Below are 15761 nucleotides of genomic sequence, written 5' to 3'. Positions count from 1 at the left end.
TTATCAATTAACACATATATCACTCTCATGGTCAAAATATACATCGTACATAGGGGCACAAGCATTTTGTACAAAAAACATCTTACAGGTATTGCAAAGGTGTTCACATTCTACTGAACTATGCCAACTGTCCTTGATAAGCGGAGCTAGCTTGTTGTCCACGTGCATGCCATCGCCGCTCTCTATCACTGCAATTTTCGACCTCTTGTCATCAAGCTCATCGTCATCTTCAACAACTCAGCAGAAACTTCATCTTTATAGATTTTCAGTATTTCAGATAAAGAACAACACTGTTGGCGTCAAAAACACCATGATCTAATAACAGAGGTAACTCACATCAACCATTTGATGATCTGGCCAACCAAAGTTTCCCTGCATTGAATGTAAATTAGAGCACTCAAGAGAAGTAGAACCAATCAAGCTGAGTAAGAAAAAGATTGATCTCGCGCCAAATACTAACATGAGAAGTTACCTTACACCACCCTCCTATCCTTTTTTTCCATATAACGCCACACAAGTTTTATCGCCTTTGCATCGTCTTCTCTCACCTATACATAAGATATTTCAGTAATATATATAGTAACAAACAACATGGCGTACAACATATCAGTTTACTGATTAGCACACTACATTAAAAAATCACAAATAGGATTGCTAATTGAAAAGGATGCACACTGTATTACAAAAATCTTAACTGATCAAACCCAAAATCAAGTTTTATCAGAGTAATAAGTTATCGGTTGGTAGCAAGTAACTTTCATTCATAGATTTCGATGCAACTCAAATTCTTATACCACTATGGCGTCCATGCAATATCAACAGTGTAAAACATATATCCGAACCAAAACATATTGAAGCTTTACTAAGACAAAAGTTATGCATCAGTTGCTTATTCTTCATATCCTCCATCACTAGGTCATCTCACAATAATCCTAGTCAGTACCCATAAAGAATGTCAAAACACATGGATTAAATTTGGAGATACAGCCAAAATCTATTCACAGTTCTAATGCAGAGAGAAAATCTCGGATATTTGACTAGGTAGCAATTTGCTCCGAGGAGTTCCATAAGACATAACACAGTTATAGTGTGTAAATGTTATGCTGCAACATAAGTGACGACTTTTCTTATATATCATTTCTGGCATAAGAAGATGCAAAATATACCACAAAATTGCTGGAAGCACGTGTGATTGATGGCCATGCCATGATATTGAAAAGCTATCACTAGACAAAACTTTTATGTGGAAGTACCTCAGATAATAATTGCACACGGTCTCTTCTTCATCTACGGTGTACCATGAAAACTTGAAACAAACATCTGAGTGAACATCCAAAAGCTCCTGCCATAGTTTGCCAACTCCAGTTGAATGCGAGAAGCCTCCTAGCATCATATCGTTCTAAACCATCTTTTCCCTAGCTCTCTCCTCCTCTTTCTCAAGCCTTCTCAATTCTTTGATGCTGCCAAGGGCAAGGGAAAAATTAAGTGAAACCTGATATTATCGGCATAAGTATAGTAAAATAAACTAAAATAAAGCGTCAAACCATTTCCATCTTAGTGATTTCAAAGAGAAAAAAGGGAAGTTACAATACATCACCATGTATAATTTCAGTGCAAATGAACCACCCAATTTCTAACATGTTTAGCTACCAAAATATCATTTTGACACATGAATGTATATTGCCGAACAAACAGAGTCAATGAGGGCAGGTTCGGCTCCTCTACAGTTTACTGCATGGGCCAGTTTACTCACAATTTCTCAAAAAATGACGGTCTCCTTGAGGAACTTATGCTCTGGTCATGCATGCCATTTACAAGGCAGGCAAGCTCCCTGCCTCCGGCTGCGGCGGCGCTGTCACTGTGCATTTCAGTTTCACACACACGCTGACAGCTAAGCTGGCCAGCACGAGCGGCCGGAGGACTGCCATTCTTCTGACATCATTACACTTTTTTGTTTTTGATTAATAACATAATTAAGGAATATGAAAGAGTGCCTTTGGATTGAACCAACGGTAGATTTTTAGAGGAGGAGCATTTGTACAGTATACAGAGGGCTGGGAAGCAAGGGAACTAACCGAATTTGACCATCATACAAACATTTACCGTGAGATTTTTAAAGGGGGCATCAATGACTCATGTTACATAGACTAATGTTCTGATGCAACCAACAATGACAAATCAAATAATACGCAAAATAGCACCTAGAGGAAATACGAACCAGTAAGATAAGTGGATATGGACCTTGTTAGCGGCAGAGGCATGGTGGTGGAACCGAGCATGTCCGCGGTCCTTCGTGGACTAGGTGGCAGGGCGACCTGCTTGGGCATCAAGGGGGTCGTCAGCGTGGATCCTCGGTTCGAGAAGGGCAGAAGGAACGGCGAGCGGGACAGCACGGCTCCTCCCGCGGTTGGAGGCGATGGATCCTGTTCATGGGGACCTCGCCCTAGTGCTCGTCGGCTTGGATCTGGTTCTTCCTCTCCGGTCACTAACTCACAGCAGGGAGGGGTGGCGGCACACTTGGAAGACAAGGGGAAGCGGCTACCGAGGAGGGCACGGACAGCGCGGACGCAACCTGCACCAGCTCCGCCGCCATCTCCTTGCTCCAGGCCGGCATCGATGGCAAGGGCGACTTTGGAGAGAAGGGGATCTGAGGAGAAGGAACTGGCGGCGGCTCGTTTTTGGGTGAGAAGCAGAGGGGGAAGAAGACCTAAAACAGGCGCCCATCTCACTGTAAAGTGGGTCCATGCCAAAATATCGCACTGGACATCAAAATGAAAGTGCGCCAACGCCAAAAATAAGGGCGCGTCCACCTCTTTCGCACGGGAATTTATCTTTCCCTAGCGTGTACTGTTCATGTCTGCTCTTCCCCGCTCTAGGTAAAGAACTTGGCACTAGGTAAAATCGCTGATTATAGTAGTGATGGAAGACGATGATTGATATTTTTTTAATCCTGCATGTGGGAACAACGAACAGTGTTTTGTTGGGCACTAACGATCATAGGTTTGCTTTTCTTTGTAAATACAAACAGTAATGTCAGTAAAAATGGGAGTGTAAGAACGCCAACTTGTCCATGCCAGCCAGAACAATCTACAACATATGGTGACTAATCTTGCTTGAGAAGGCAAGTTTGCACATAAAAACAGTATTGTTATTAATTCACGGGACTTTCTTCACACTAGAAATGACACTTTACGCGTGAGGCTCTCGAAGCTGAATTGTGTGTGTGCATGAAAGGTTTCTCTTTCGCCCTACAGAGAAGTGACTTACCTATTGAGATGGATTCTATAGTTGTTGTCAAGTTGATCCAAGGCCGGGAAGAGGATAGATCAATCTACGCCTCTCTCATTAAGGAAATTAGGCATCTCTTGTCTCTTCATGATTCTTGTATTACTCATGTTAATCATACTCAGAATAATGTTAGTGATAGTTTAGCTAAGTTTGCTGAGGGCAGAACTATGACTTGGTTAGGGTCTGGCCCTGAAGTTGCTTTGTCTTTAGCTTTTGATGATTGTAAGGATCTTGTGATTGAGTAATACAAGTTTTCACCCGCAAAAAAATGACACTTTATGAAAAGGGACAATTGATTTTCTGCCCCTAGTTGGGTCACCCTCGGCAGGTTTACCCCTAGTTTCCGAAAACACTTGTTCCTGCCCAAACCACTTTGCTCCTCTTATGCTTTTGCCCTTTGACCATTTGACCATCACTTTGAAAACTTCATAAAAAATTCATACTAACTCAGAAAAATTCAAATAAGATATCAAAATGTTCAGAAAAGCATCACCTATATGTGCATGTCATTTGCATTCATGAAAAAGTGTTGGCCAGTCCCCATCTCAGTTTTAGCTCATATGATCTTAGCATGAACAGTAAAATCTAAAAAAATCTAAAAATTCTAAAAAAAATGGTGGCAAACTTTGACCAATGTTTTGAGTGCTTGCCAAGTTTCATAAGGGAATGGCATTCGTGGAAGTCGTGGCAAAAAAAGAAATTGGTCAAAGTTTGCCACCAAAAAAATTTAGATTTTTTTGATTTTTTTAGATTTTACTATTCATGCTAAGATCATATGAGCTAAAACTGAGATGGGACTGGCCAACACTTTTTTCATGAATGCAAATGACATGCACATATAGGTGATGTTTTTCTGAACATTTTGATATCTTATTTGAATTTATCTGAGTTAGTATGAATTTTTTATGAAGTTTTCAATGTGATGGTCAAACGGTCAAAGGGCAAGAGCATAAGAGGAGCAAAGTGGTTTGGGCAGGAACAAGTGTTTTCGGAAACTAGGGGTAAACCTGAAGGAAATATGCCCTAGAGGCAATAATAAAGTTATTATTTATTTCCTTATTTTCATGATAAATGTTTATTATTCATGCTAGAATTGTATTAACCGGAAACGTAATACATGTGTGAATACATAGACAAACAGAGTGTCACTAGTATGCCTCTACTTGACTAGCTCGTTGATCAAAGATGGTTATGTTTCCTAACCATAGACATGAGTTGTCATTTGATAAACGGGATCACATCATTAGGAGAATGATGTGATTGACTTGACCTATTCCGTTAGCTTAGCACTTGATCGTTTAGTATGTTGCTATTGCTTTCTTCATGACTTATACATGTTCCTATGACTATGTTATACAACTCCCGTTTATCAGAGGAACACTTTGTGTGCTACCAAACGTCACAACGTAACTGGGTGATTATAAAGGTGCTCTACAGGTGTCTCCGAAGGTACTTATTGAGTTGGCGTATTTCGAGATTAGGATTTGTCACTCCGTTTGTTGGAGAGGTATCTCTGGGCCCACTCGGTAATACACATCACTATAAGCCTTGCAAGCATTGTAACTAATGAGTTAGTTGCGGGATGATGTATTACGGAACGAGTAAAGAGACTTGCCGGTAACGCGATTGAACTAGGTATTGAGATACCGACGATCGAATCTCGGGCAAGTAACATACCGATGACAAAGGGAACAATGTATGTTGTTATGCGGTTTGACCGATAAAGATCTTCGTAAAATATGTAGGAGCCAATATGAGCATCTAGGTTCCGCTATTGGTTATTGATCGAAGACGTGTCTCGGTCATGTCTACATAGTTCTTGAACCCGTAGGGTCCGCACGCTTAAAGTTCGATGACGGTTATATTATGAGTTTATGTGTTTTGATGTACCGAAGGTAGTTCAGAGTCCCAGATGTGATCACGGACATGACGAGGAGTCTCGAAATGGTCGGGACATAAAGATTGATATATTGGAAGCCTATATTTGGATATCGGAAGTGTTCCGGGTGAAATCGGGATTTTACCGGAGTACCGGGGGGGTTTAATGGGCCATGATGGGCCTTAGTGGAGAAGAGGAGGGGCGGCCAGGGTAGGCCGCGCCCCCTCCCCCTCTAGTCAGAATTGGACAAGGAGGGGGGCGGCGCCCCCCTTTCCTTCCTCTCTCCCTACTCCTTCCCCCTTCTCCTACTCCAACTAGGAAAGGAGGGGGAGTAGGACTCCTCCCTGGCGCGCCTCCTCCTGGCCGGCCGCCTCTCCCCCCTTGCTCCTTTATATACGGGGGCAGGGGGTGTCGTGGTTCTAAGTCTGACAGTAGAATGGGGGTAGGTATGTAGAGGCAAGATCTTAGCTATGGAGAAGTTGTACGCACGAGTTTTACGAGTTCAGGCCCTTCTCGGAGGAAGTAACAGCCCTACGTCTCGGTGCCCGGAGGCGGTCGACTGGATTATATGCGTGTGTGTTACAGGGGGTGCGAACCCTTGTCACTGAGGAGGGGGTGGCTTATATAGAGTTCGCCAGACCCCTCCGGCCCTCAATTACACATGGTTTAAGGTACATTAAGACAGGGCGTTACTGGTAACGCTAGTAATAAAGTGACATAATGACCGACCGTTGCAGTATGGGGTGGCTTTAGACCTTCTGGCGGTCGAGTGACAGTCTCCATGGTCGAGTGACTTCAAGTCTTCCGAGTGGAACGCTTCATGGTCGAGTGGATGATGATTCTTCTTCGAATGCTTCTGGTTTTAGGGTGATGGCCTTGGGGAGGGTATCTTGGACAGGCCCATGACCCTACCCTAGGTACATAGCTTCATCATTAGCCCCCGAATGGATCAGGGTTTGAGTGGAGAAGGAGTTGAAAATACTCCCGACTCAGTATTCGCGCTCAGGAAGCGCCTTGTTAGGTTCAGAGAACAACATGATGACTTCAATTTCTTTTTCACTCGCCTTGGTCCATTCTTGATTTTTTCAAGTGAACTTTTGCTGAAAAGCCTTGAGTGTTGATGTAGAGAAAATCTTTTGCCTGTCAGGTTGCTCTGCTACTTGCGGATCTTCCGGGATTCGAATTTGGGGAAGCGTGCGGGACGGAAAAGGCCGCAGTAATCGGGACGGATTAGGCAAGGTCGCCTCGATCTCCGTGCCCCCCCCTTGTCGCCACGTACTGCGCGCGCGGCTGTTGCGTGATTTGACAGGATAGTCTGGACCCACAAGTCAGCCACTCGGAACAGAGTCCATATAAAGCACCAGATGGGGGTTTTTGCACAGTGCGTTCCCATTCCTTCCCTTCCTCCTCTTCCTCGCCGTATCTGCTTCCTTCTCGGCGCCGCTGCTCCGCCCAAGCTTCGCTCGCCACAATGGGGAAGGAGAGGACGGTGGCTTTGGAGCACGCCAAAAAGGCGACGGCGAAGGCGAAGGGGAAGAAATCCAGCCGGGGCGGATCTTCGTCGAGGTCTGGCCTGCCGCGCGGCTGGATCCAGGGCGATTGGATCCGGTTGATGATTCTCCAGGACGACATCGACGATCTAGCCGAGGAGGGGTTGATTCCTCACGGATCTGCACGGCTTCCGGGGAATGAGACCGAGCCTCGTCCGCAGGAGGGTGAGTGCGTCCTCCTCGCCACTCACGTTGACCGCGGGTTTTGTTTGCCTCCTCATCCTTTTTTCCGAGCTTTCTTGAACTTCTTTGGAGCACAACTTCACCATTTTTCCCCCAACACCATCGTATATCTCGCTGCTTTCGTGTCTATGTGCGAGAACTTCTTGGGCTGTCGACCGCACTGGGGTCTCTTCAAGCACATTTTCACGTGTCGCTCTCAGTCGGTCAAAAAAGCTAATCAGAGTGACGAGAAGACGAAAGTGATCCAGATGTGTGGGGGTCTTGGGATTCAAATGAGGGGTAAGAGTTCTTTCCCAGCCATAATCCTTCCCGAGTCAGTCCGAGGGTGGCAGTCGACCTGGTTCTACTGCAAATACCAACCGACGCCGGGTCAGTCGACTGGGCTTCCACCCTTTTCCATGGCCCGAGTAGAAAAACCTTCTGCCTTGAAAGTGACCCCGGGGGAGAAAGCGGAGGTGCAGGTGCTGGTTGAGCGAGTGGTCTAGCTCATCCGTTACGGCGTGACTGGCATGGATCTGTTGGAAGTCTTCCTCAGACGATGCATTCAGCCGCTTCAAGCTCGTGACCATCCGATGTGGATGTATTCGGGCATTGACGATTCCACTCGGATCCACCCAGAAGAGGTTGACGAGGATACGGTGGAGAAGTGGCTGAAGGGCATCACCGGCAACAAGGACAACCCCAGGGGGTCCAGGAGAGTTCCTCCGCTCGACAATCCATACGATACAGAATCGCCGAGTGTTATCTTGATTTACCATGAAATTGCTTTTTGTCGATTGACTGATATTTGTTTTACTTGTTGTTCTCCAGACCTTCACTAAGATGTACTCGATGCCCAATGGAGAATAGGAACAGGACCCTGAAGGGGAGGCGAGTGCGGACAAGAATGGTGAATGGCATTCTGACGGAGGAGGGGACGAGGAGAGCGACGACTCAAGTGATGGTGAGGAAGTCGACTCGCCTCCTTGCAATGAAAGGCGATCCAAGCACTCCCATGATCCGGTGAGTATTTGTGGCAAAGCGACTGGGTCGACTGGGCAAACTTCCAAGCGTCCTCGGACGTCTTCTCCGGCGCCGACTGAGAAGGCCTCGAAGCAAACCAAAGTTGAGGCACCAAAGTCTCGGAAGACTCTGCCCCGAATCAAAATCGACATCCCTATTGCTTCTGCGTGAGTGTTCTGTCTTTGCTGGAGATTTTGTGCTATTCATCATTTCCTTGATTTGATCAAATGAATCTTGAACCCAACAGTGCTGCTACCTCTGGAACTTCTGCTTACACGAATGAGGACGAGGAGATGGAAGATGCGGTTACTTCAACCCCAGGTTTGATCTTTGTGATTTTGTCTCTGTTTTGTTGACTGAACCACAGTCGACTGATTTCCGACGACTACGCTTTTGCAGCTCCTCCCAATGTTATTACTCTTCCAGATGACGACGAGGACGTGCCACTGAGGCCTTCAGGAAGAAGGAACAGGAAGACATCGACTGGAAAGACGCCTCAGTCGATGCCGGTGGTGGAACCAGTGGTCCAGGAGGGTGGTGACATCAATCGGACTTCCATCACCTTCGCCATGCCATTGTCGAGTGCTCAGCCCTCAGCGTCGACTGCACAGGCCTCAGTCGATCATGCTTCGCTCTTCGCTGTGCATCACGTCCCAGAGGACCAAGTGGGCGCTGCCAAGGAGGCCATACGTCAAGCGGGCATTATGATGGAGCAACGGAAGGTGGTTCGAGATGCCAGCCAAGCTGCCTACAATGCCAGCTCAGCTCTCCAAAGCAACGTCCAGGTCGGTTGATTATCGACTGCTCTCTTAGCTTGTCGCTTGTTCTGTTAGGATATGGTACCTGAAAACTTCTTTTGAAACGTCTTTTCGTCAGTCTGCTTTTGTGTTTGTACACCCACTGGGTGTTTGAATTTGCTGTGAATAGTCTTGTTTCTTGGGTCGACTAATCTTGTGTCGACCGAGTCTTCGAACCAGTGGGGGCACGCTGCGTGCCCCCACTGGGTGTAGTCCCCGAGACCGTAGTCGACTACTGGCAGTCGGTTATGGTCTGAGAGTTGAAATTTTCTCACTCATTGGGTGTAGTCCCCGAGACTGTAGTCGACTACTGGTAGTCGGTTATGGTCTGAGAAATAATTTCCCTCTTTTTTTTACTCGTCTTGGACGGACCACGTCGAGTGGAAACTAAACCAGTGGGGGCACGCTGAGTGCACCCACTGGGTGTAGTCCCCGAGACTACTGTTGGATGTTTGATTCAGCAGTAGTCTTAGAGTTTGTTGAATTTCGATCCTTTCACCCATTGACTGACTGCCCTTTGATTGCAGAAATCTTGTGACCTTGGAGCTCTTTTCGCTGACCTAGAGCAGAAGCAGATTCAGCTGAATCTCGATCTGGAGTTGGCCAAGAAGGACTTGCAAAAGGCCCAGGATGAAGCTGCTGGTAAGAGGAATTCGTTCGACTGTTTTGTTTCTGATCCAGGTGGCATTTGTTTTTTCCTCTGAGCTTATCGTTGTTTCTTTCAAAGAAAATGAACCAGGCTCTGGCAAAGAAGGATCTGGACCTTGCAGCTGCGCAGAAAACAGCTGACGAGAAAACTGCACTCGCCGACCAGAAGCTGGCTTCAGTCGGCAAACTGGAGGAAGAGAATACCAAGCTGAAGACTGCTTTGAATGAAGCCAACAGGGAGGTGACTCGTCTGAAGAAGGACAAGATATCCTTGAACGACAAGTTTGAAGAAACCGCCCGCAAGAGGAATGACTTGGAAAAATATCTAGGAGATCTTGCCAAGAAGCTGTTCGTCATGCTTGAAGGTATTTTCTTTCTTCCGATTGACTTGTTGCTGTTGATTCGATGTACAATCATTGACTTGTCTTTGAATTGTGCATGCAGAATTTTGTCAGAACTTTGAAGAAGAGACTGGGCGTGTTGAGACAAGCTTGGACCCCATCAACTCTCTAGTGAAGGGTGAAGCTGCCATGAACGTGCTCCGACTGGAATCCCGTGTCGCTGGTGTCGTCGACTATCTTGCTCGCTTGAACGTTGCGGTGTCAAGGATCGACACAGCACTCTGGCCAAGGGCGACTCTTCCGAATGACCTCGAGTCTTTGATGACTCGACTTAATGAAATCCTGAGCCGTGTGCAAGATTGGAAGAAGTCTTCTGCGCGGTGCGGCGCCGATGTGGCTCTGTCTCTGGTACGCGTCCACTGCAAGGAGGCGCGAGAAGACAAGCTAGCAGCAATCAAGGTCGCCAACACCAAAAGGCATGACTTCCAGTCCTTCATGGAGACCTTCATCGCTGCTGCCACTCGGATTGCTGACGGAATTGACCTGGACGAGTTCGTTGATCCTGCTAGTCCACCTCCTACGGAATGAACAAACTTTATGCCTCACTTTAAATTTGCCTCGGAATGCCGAGTGATTTTGTAATCGTTAAACTCCTTCGGGTTTGAAGCCCGAGTACTTCGATCCGTGGTCCGGAACTTTATGGTTTATCCGAACTTGGTTTATCTCTGAGTATGCTTGTGTTTGCCGTCGAGTGAATCTCGTTCTTCATTTGGAATAAACTTTGTGCTTGAAATGCAGTTTTGAGGAGGAGGCAATCGACTGGTACTTGTGGCGCACCTCCGGAGGAGAAGGTTACAGTCGACCTGCACGTCGTCGTCCTTGCGGATAGGGATGGAGCGCATGTTGTACTTGTGGCGCAGCTCCGAAGGAAAAGGTTGCAGTCGACCTGCACCTCGTCGTCCTTGCGGATAGGGACGGAGCGCACGTTGTACCTGTGGCATAGCTCCGAAGGAGAAGGTTGCAGTCGACCTGCACCTCGTCATCCTTGCGGATAGGGATGGAGCGCACGTTGTACTTGTGGCGTAGCTCCGAAGGAGAAGGTTGCAGTCGACCTGCACCTCGTCGTCCTTGTGGATAGGGATGGAGCGCACGTTGTACTTGTGGCGTAGCTCTGAAGGAGAAGGTTGCAGTCGACCTGCACCTCGTCGTCCTTGCGGATAGGGATGGAGCGCAAACTTAGGCGAGTACTGGACTGTAGCTAAGCCCCCAAGTGGGAGGGTTGCTCACCACTCGGTAGGATTTTTTAAACTTAGGCGAGTACTGGACTGCAGCTAAGCCCCCGAGTGAGAGGGTTGCTCACCACTCGGTAGGGTTTTACAAACTTAGGCGAGTACTGGACTGCAGCTAAGTCCCGAGTGGGAGGGTTGCTCACCACTCGGTAGGATTTTACAAACTTAGGCGAGTACTGGACTGCAGCTAAGCCCCCGAGTGGGAGGGTTGCTCACCACTCGATAGGATTTTACAAACTTAGGCGAGTACTGGACTGCAGCTAAGCCCCCGAGTGAGAGGGTTGCTCGCCACTCGGTAGGATTTTTCAAACTTAGGCGAAACGGATTCACGGCTAAGCCCCCGAGTGAGAGGCTTGCTCATCACTCTGTAGGATTTTACAAACTTAGGCGAGTACTGGACTGCAGCTAAGCCCTCGAGTGAGAGGCTTGCTCATCACTCGGTAGGATTTTACAAACTTAGGCGAGTACTGGACTGGAGCTAAGCCCCCGAGTGAGAGGCTTGCTCATCGCTCGGTAGGATTTTTCAAACTTAGGCGAGTACTGGACTGCAGCTAAGCCCTCAAGTGAGAGGGTTGCTCGCCACTCGGTAGGATTTTTCAAACTTAGGCGAAACGGATTCGCAGCTAAGCCCCCGAGTCAGAGGCTTGCTCATCACTCGGTAGGATTTTACAAACTTAGGTGAGTACTGGACTGTAGCTAAGCCCTCGAGTGAGAGGCTTGCTCATCACTCGGTAGGATTTTACAAACTTAGGCGAGTACTGGACTGCAGCTAAGCCCCCGAGTGGGAGGGTTGCTCACCACTCGGTAGGATTTTTTAAACTTGGGCGAGTACTGGACTGTAGCTAAGCCCCCGAGTGAGAGGCTTGCTCATCACTCGGTAGGATTTTTCAAACTTAGGCGAGTACTGGACTGCAGCTAAGCCCCCGAGTGAGAGGGCTGCTCGCCACTCGGTAGGATTTTTCAAACTTAGGCGAAACGGATTCGCAGCTAAGCCCCCGAGTGAGAGGCTTGCTCATCACTCGGTAGGATTTTTCAAACTTAGGCGAGTACTGGACTGCAGCTAAGCCCCCGAGTGAGAGGGTTGCTCGCCACTCGGTAGGATTTTTCAAACTTAGGCGAAACGGATTCGCAGCTAAGCCCCCGAGTGAGAGGCTTGCTCATCACTCGGTAGGATTTTACAAACTTAGGCGAGTACTGGACTGCAGCTAAGCCCCCGAGTGAGAGGCTTGCTCGTCACTCGGTAGGATTTTACAAACTTAGGCGAGTACTGGACTGCAGCTAAGCCCCCGAGTGAGAGGCTTGCTCATCACTCGGTAGGATTTTACAAACTTAGGCGAGTACTGGACTGCAGCTAAGCCCCCGAGTGAGAGGCTTGCTCGTCACTCGGTAGGATTTTACAAACTTAGGCGAGTACTGGACTGCAGCTAAGCCCCCGAGTGAGAGGCTTGCTCATCACTCGGTAGGATTTTTCAAACTTAGGCGAGTACTGGACTACAGCTAAGCCCCCGAGTGAGAGGCTTGCTCATCACTCGGTAGGATTTTTCAAACTTAGGCGAGTACTGGACTGCAGCTAAGCCCCCGAGTGAGAGGCTTGCTCGTCACTCGGTAGGATTTTTCAAACTTAGGCGAGTACTGGACTGCAGCTAAGCCCCCGAGTGAGAGGGTTGCTCGCCACTCGGTAGGATTTTTCAAACTTAGGCGAAACGGATTCGCAGCTAAGCCCCCGAGTAAGAGGCTTTCTCATCACTCGGTAGGATTTTTCAAACTTAGGCGAAACGGATTCGCAGCTAATCCCCCGAGTGAGAGGCTTGCTCATCACTCGGTTGGATTTTTCAAACTTAGGCGAAACGGATTCGCGGCTAAGTCACCCACTGGGGGATTTGAGACGCAAACATAAGCAACAACAATCGTTTAAGAAGACTGTAAAGCTCTTGTCTTTCATAAACAAACTACAAAGGTATTTTTATTACATCTCATCAGAATGAGTACTTAAGTATAAAAGGGGCGGAGCAGCTCCGCATTCCAAGCCCGTGGCTCGTCTTTCTGATGCTCAACATTGTAAAGATGGTATGCCCCATTGTGGAGAACTCTGGTGACGATGAAGGGACCATCCCAAGCAGGGGCGAGCTTGTGTGGTTTCTGCTGATCCACTCGAAGAACCAAGTCTCCCTCTTGAAAGGCTCGACCTATCACGTTTCTGGCGTGGAATCGGCGCAAGTCTTGTTGATAAATAGTCGACCGGATTAAGGCCATCTCTCTTTCCTCTTCTAGGAGATCAACTGCGTCCTCTCGGGCTTGTTCTTCTTCATCTTCAGAGAAAAGCTCGACTCGGGGGGCATTGTGAAGCAAGTCACTCGGTAGAACAGCTTCAGCTCCATAGACCAAGAAGAATGGAGTTCGGCCAGGCAACCGATTGGGAGTTGTTCTCAATCCCCAAAGAACTGATGGAAGTTCATCGACCCAGGCGCATGCTGCGTGCTTGAGATCACGCATCAATTGGGGTTTCAGTCCTTTGAGAATCAAACCATTTGCTCTTTCTGCTTGTCCATTCGACTGGGGGTGGGCGACTGAAGCATAGTCGACTCGTGTGCCTTGGGAAGCACAGAAGGCTCTGAACTCATCAGAATCGAAGTTCGACCCGTTGTCAGTGATGATGCTGTGCGGAACTCCATATCTGAATGTCAATTCTCTGATGAAGCTGACGGCAGTACTGGCTTCAAGATTCTTGATAGGCTTGGCTTCAATCCATTTGGTAAACTTGTCGACTGCTACAAGCACATGAGTGAAGCCGCTCCTACCAGTCCTCAACGGTCCAACCATATCCAATCCCCAAACAGCAAAGGGCCAGACGAGTGGAATGGTCTTCAGGGCTGACGCAGGCTTGTGGGACATATTGGAGTAAAACTGGCAGCCTTCACATTTGTCAACTATATCTTTCGCCATTTCATTTGCTCGTGACCAATAAAATCCAGCTCGGTATGCTTTGGCCACAATGGTCCGAGAGGACGCATGGTGGCCACAGGTCCCCGAGTGGATGTCGTTGAGGATCACTCGACCTTCTTCTGGTGTTATGCATTTCTGGCTGACTCCGGTTACGCTTTCCCTGAACAGTTGTCCTCCTATCACAGTAAAGGCTTTGGATCGACGGACGATCTGTCGAGCCTCTTCTTCATCCTTTGGGAGTTCCTTCCTAAGGATATACGCAATGTATGGCACTGTCCAGTCGGGAGTGATGACCAAAACCTCCATGATCAGGTCGACCACGGCTGGGACTTCGACTTCAGTCGGATCTGTGGCACTCTTAGGTTGCGGGGGCTCTTTAGTGAAAGGATCTTCTTGAACTGAAGGTGTATGAATGTGTTCCGAAAACACGTTGCTGGGAATGGCTTCCCTCTTGGAACCTATCTTTGCCAAATCATCGGCTGCTTGATTTTTCAGTCGGGGTATATGATGGAGCTCTAACCCCTCAAACTTCTTCTCCAACTTCCTCACCGCATTACAGTAACCAGTCATAGCTGGGCTTCTAACGTCCCACTCCTTCATCACTTGATTGACTACCAAATCTGAGTCGTCGTAGACCATGAGGCGACGGACGCCGAGTGAAATGGCCACACTTAAGCCATATAAGAGTGCTTCATATTCCGCTTCGTTATTGGAGGAATCAAAGTGAATCTGGAGAACATATCTGAGCTTGTCTCCTCGGGGGGATACTAGTACCACCCCAGCACCGGAACCATTCAGCATCTTGGAGCCATCAAAGAACATGGTCCAGTGCTCCGAGTGAACTTGAGTTGGCAGTTGCTGTTCGATCCACTCGGCGAGGAAATCTGCTATTGCTTGGGACTTGATAGCCTTCTTTGCCTCAAACTTGATATCCAAGGGAAGGAGTTCAATCGCCCACTTTGCCACTCGACCAGTTGCATCTCTGTTGTTCAGAATCTCTGTAATGGAGCGTCGTTGACGACTGTAATAGAGTGGTCAGAGAAATAGTGTGGAACCTTCTTCGTGGTCATATAAATCCCATAAACAAGCTTCTGATAATGTGGATATCTTTGCTTTGACCGAGTCAGAACTTCAGAAACATAGTATACTGGGCGCTGAACCTTATAGGCTTTTCCTTCTTCTTCCCGCTCGACCGTAAGTACTGTACTGACAACTTGTCCAGTGGCTGCAATGTAAAGTAGTAAAGGCTCTTTGCTGATTGGGGCAGCAAGCACTGGCTGGATGGAAAGCAGGGCTTTGAGCTCTACAAACGCTGCATCAGCTTCAGGAGTCCACTCGAACTTATCAGACTTTTTCATCAGTCGGTAAAGAGGCAATGCCTTTTCACCGAGGCGAGAAATGAATCGACTTAAGGCGACCAAACAACCAGTAAGCTTCTGGGCATCGTGCACACGCACAGGGCATTTCATCCGGAGTATGGCACCCACTTTCTCTGGGTTAGCGTCGATCCCTCGTTCGGAAACGAGAAAACCGAGTAATTTTCCGCCCGGAACTCCGAATGTGCACTTTGATGGATTAAGCTTGATATCATACCTTCTGAGGTTGGCAAAAGTTTCGGCAAGGTCAGCCAGTAGGTCGGAACCTTTACGTGACTTGACCATAATGTCATCCATGTATGCTTCCACATTCCGACTGATTTGAGTGAGTAAACACTTCTGAATCATCCTCATGAATGTGGCTCCAGCGTTCTTCAAGCCGAATGGCATGGTGACATAACAGAAGCACCCAAATGGGGTGATGAAAGCTGTTTTTATCTCATCGGGTCCATACAGTCGGATCTG

At 47.7% G+C, this 15761-nt stretch overlaps 1 long non-coding RNA gene across 3 annotated transcripts; it reads right to left on the bottom strand.

Annotated features, from left to right (window-relative positions):
* Nucleotides 1-2704, bottom strand: LOC109754292 (uncharacterized). Of its 3 annotated transcripts, none has more exons than XR_005770358.2 (4): nt 2219-2704; nt 1254-1460; nt 473-548; nt 1-372 (listed from the first exon to the last, which is right to left on the bottom strand). It is a non-coding gene; the product is annotated as an uncharacterized lncRNA (long non-coding RNA). The 3 variants fall into 3 exon arrangements; XR_002230646.3 differs by having other exon boundaries at nt 2242-2699; XR_005770359.2 differs by lacking the exon at nt 2219-2704 and adding an exon at nt 1754-2212.
* Nucleotides 2705-15761: the final 13057 nt, after the last annotated feature.

Source organism: Aegilops tauschii, chromosome 2 (genome assembly GCF_002575655.3).
Source record: "Aegilops tauschii subsp. strangulata cultivar AL8/78 chromosome 2, Aet v6.0, whole genome shotgun sequence".
Classification (NCBI taxonomy): Eukaryota; Viridiplantae; Streptophyta; class Magnoliopsida; order Poales; family Poaceae; genus Aegilops; species Aegilops tauschii.
This window is presented reverse-complemented; position numbering and strand designations above follow the sequence as displayed.